The sequence below is a fragment of the Simochromis diagramma genome, unplaced genomic scaffold (genome assembly GCF_900408965.1).
Source record: "Simochromis diagramma unplaced genomic scaffold, fSimDia1.1 OVJJ01000603.1, whole genome shotgun sequence".
Taxonomy (NCBI): Eukaryota; Metazoa; Chordata; class Actinopteri; order Cichliformes; family Cichlidae; genus Simochromis; species Simochromis diagramma.
The window spans coordinates 2,054,008-2,057,998 of NW_024387414.1; the positions used below are offsets into that span (position 1 = coordinate 2,054,008).

The window sequence follows — 3,991 nt, forward strand, 5'->3', positions numbered from 1 at the left end:
CACTTTCTCACAATCATCATCACTGATACCATCCATTTACCCAGAAACCCTCACTGCCTGCACGCCAAACAGGCCAATATCCAATCAGACACTGACATGTAGAAGTCTCCAATTCTTCTTTCTAACACAGTAAAACCACAGCACCCCTGAATATTACCCCCACACGTGACATTTTCACACCCACGCTCATTAATCTGCTGCTGGACGAGGTTTTGGAACTTGTTCTTTCCATTCATGTCCGAGCTCCTGTTAACTCCACTCTGACAGTAAAATCATGTATAATTTATGCCACTGTGATCATTTCACTGCACATGATTTACATTTAACGCATTAAGTAAAATGTTTTTTTCCAGAAATATTCGTAAAAACACAGAAATAACAGTAAATATGAAGCTGAGGCTTTTTACATACAGCGTGTTCTAAACTGCAGCTACACTTCATCAAAAACAAACAAGAAATGAAACGAAATTAAAATAACAGATGAAAAACAAACAAAGAAGACACTTTCTCCTCCATTATTTAAACTGACACCTCCGACGTCCACGAAAACAAACCACACTTCCCCTTTCTGTCCCTGTGCTATTTTCATAGCCTGAAAATCAGAAAGTCATCAGTTTTCATGAGCTGGACTCATCATGTTCTCCTGTTTACACAAGAGAAAAGTAGAAGAAACAAATTCAAAGACAAATAAATTTTAGGATCAAGCTATGGGGAGGAAACAAAGACAGTCGTGGTAGAAAGTTTAAATTCTACAATTTAAGACACAATGAGAATGATCTAGCCCATACCAGATGTTAATGTTAGATATGCACAATCTCAGATGACCCACTATCCTACATCATTATTTAACTAGGATGAAGCCAAAATGCAAAGGCATTGTGTGAAAATCCACCTTCACCTCCTTCAGCAGGCGTGACGGGGCCGAGGAGAAGAGATTTAAAAACAGACGAAGAAGAGGCCTGACGTACGTACCAGGTGACTCTTACTGACTCTGATTTGAAGATGTCTGAGGTCAGACGCGACTGAATGCAGGACACTGTTTATTCCAGCTTTGGGTCTTTATGAAGGTGATGTTTGTGATTATTATTATAACATAACATTATTATAACATGGGTGCATGTCTTCATGACTCACAGCTGCTCTAAATAAAGCAGTCGTGGTAACACCAACAAGCTCAGACAAGGACTCAGTGGGCTTTAAAGTGTACAAATATAAAGCTTTTATTGTGAAAGGTGGAGCAATGACGAACAGACATTTGAAACTTTCAGTCACAGTACTTGGTTTCGCTCATAAAAAACATCCAAGAAAGAAAAACTTTCAAGGTTTTAAACTAGAAACATTTCTGTGTGATCATCATTAATGATCAAAGTTCTGCAACAGTTCAAAACACATGAGAGCAACAAATAGCTTCATCAGATTAATAATCTAGAAAAGAACCACTTGATTCGTCTGTGAAGGTTCTCAGTCATTCAGGTCATTGTAGTCAAAGGAGTTTGCAAAGCCACTTGATTCCAGAGACAGGTCGAAGGTTGTCTTCATTTCTTTAGTGGTTTCAGGTTCCAGAGTGGTGGGCGCTGATCTTTTCTTGAATTCTTCCAGATGCATCTGCGCATGTTTCCATTCAGGATCAAGGCAGAACTTCTTCTTCCAAATACTGACACTGTAAGAAACACACGACACGCAGTGTCAATGCACACGTCACAACATCGCAAACAGGGCCACTGATGGAAAGAAGCTGAAAAATAAGTCACACAGCAGCCAGTTTAATTTTTCTCAGTACTTAGTTTTACCAATCGATGATGAACACACAGAAGACGATCAAATTTACTGAGTTTCAGACTGGTGGAGCCCAAACATGGAGCCAAAAGAGAGTGAACGCCGATTTTTCATAATAAGAGCCTCCCAGTTCTAACTGCAGTTGTGTAAGCCTATTTCACAATAACATACTACAACTGTCTCAATCAGAAGACTGAGATTTTTATTTTGCCTCTAAAGTCAAAATGTTCTAAAATCCTCTTTAATTGCAACTCCTCCAAATTCGATGCCTCCTAAATGAACTAAAACATCAAAGATATTTAATGCAGGTTAGCCGCACTCTACAGTTCTGCATCTGCACAGAGACCTGCAACACCTGTCACATGACTTTCATGTACTCACATGATTGCATCACGACTGCAGCCGCTGCTCTTCATCACATGCTTCACCTTTGTCCACTGGTATGTGGATTTCATTAGTGATGACCTCGCAGCATTCGACACCATTTATCACCATGTTCATAGCGACTGGCACTGTGGACACACACACAGAGTTAATACGAGTGCAGCTCAGACTCACGGCGCTCAGAGGTCAGAGGTCAGCGGTACTCACTGGCAGAGCTGTGCTTCAGGAAGCAGATGAGCGTCAGGACTGTGAGAGCCAGCAGAGTCTTCATGGTTCCCGACACAGACAGATGTTCTTCTGTTTGAATGTGCAGGGCTGATGTGCTCTGACCTGCTCGCTGCTCCCTTTATATCCGACGTCCACGAAAACAAACCACACTTCCCCTTTGATTCTTCCCCTTTGTGTCCCTGTGCTATTTTCATAGCCTGAAAATCAGAAAGTCATCAGTTTTCATGAGCTGGACTCATCATGTTCTCCTGTTTACACAAGAGAAAAGTAAAAGAAACAAATTCAAAGACAAATAAATTGTAGGATCAAACTGTGGGGAGGAAACGGAGACAGTCGTGGTAGAAAGTTTAAATTCTACAATTTTACAAATCAAGACACAACGAGAATTATCCAGTCCTTACGAGATGTTAATGTTAGATAAGTACAATCTCAGATGTCATGTCCTACGTCATTATTTAACTAGGATTAAACAAAAATGCAAAGGCAGTGTGTAAAAATCCACCTTCAAATCCTTCAGCAAGAGTGACGGGGCCGAGGAGAAGAGATTTAAAAACAGACGGAGAAGAGGCCTTGTTACAGTCACTGGGGGGACTCAAACGCACGACTCCTTGCTCAAAGGAAGAACAGAGGCTGAAACACGGGAACGAGACTGTCGTGTCCAAGCCAGGATCTCACTGACACAGGTCAAGCAACGATCCAGTGAAGAACAGTCTCGCTTCTTCGCTTTAGTAGAGCCCAGTTAATGAGGCGCAGGTGTTGATCATCTCCCAGGTATGTAGGCCAAAGGCGGAGCCCACAAGAACTCCGCCCAGGCGACAGAGAGAGGGAGAGAAAAAGAACACAAAACAGAACTTCTCAGGCAGATCTACTGGACCGTGACAGGCCTAACAAGATCTCTGTCTAAATAAATTAATTTGTTTTGAACGCCAGAGGACCACCGGCATTTTTGGTTGTCGACTCTCCGCTGCTGTATTCAGAATCAGAGTACTTTATTAATCCCTGACGAAATTATTGCCAGATGGTAAAAATACCACATGGTGACTCTGGTTATTTATGCATATATTCAGTTATTTACATCACTGTATTGACACCAATAAACTATACCAACAACTATACCTACATGACCTCATAGAGCTCAACCTTGCCAAGCTAAGTATTTGATGGAACCTACAATCTTCAGTAATCCACACCTTGCTTCATCTTGTTTTCTGGCAACAGATGAAGAAAGCTGTGAAGCTACAGTGTTCCTATTTTGAGCACAGATGTTCATGGCATGGATATGTAACTGACTTCTTGCACGTCCTGAGAACCTGAAGCTCGCTTCTGCACTACTATAAACTTAGGATCAGGTTCTGCAGGCTTTGTGCAGGTGATGATGTCTGAATTTGAATTTCAATAATCTAAATATGTCCTTGCATTCTCACCTGCTCATTTGCCTGACTGTTGCCCTCACCATATGACCCACACAAACCAAATACAGACCAGTTCGGTGTTCTGACAGTGTGTGCTTGCATGCACAATTATTTTTGTTGTTTTTTATGTCTGTTACCTGGTCATCCATGCCTCCTGTGCAGCCTTACTCGGCGCTTTCTCTCCCTCTCTT

General features: G+C 41.6%; 1 long non-coding RNA gene across 2 annotated transcripts; it reads right to left on the minus strand.

The window, feature by feature from the left end:
- Nucleotides 1–1,195: 1,195 nt before the first annotated feature.
- Nucleotides 1,196–3,046, minus strand: LOC120720822. 2 transcript variants are annotated; one of them, XR_005693061.1, is made up of 4 exons: nucleotides 2,891–3,046; nucleotides 2,368–2,636; nucleotides 2,158–2,288; nucleotides 1,196–1,660 (listed from the first exon to the last, which is right to left on the minus strand). It is a non-coding gene; the product is annotated as an uncharacterized LOC120720822 (long non-coding RNA). The 2 variants fall into 2 exon arrangements; XR_005693060.1 differs by having other exon boundaries at nucleotides 2,368–2,585; nucleotides 2,891–3,044.
- Nucleotides 3,047–3,991: the final 945 nt, after the last annotated feature.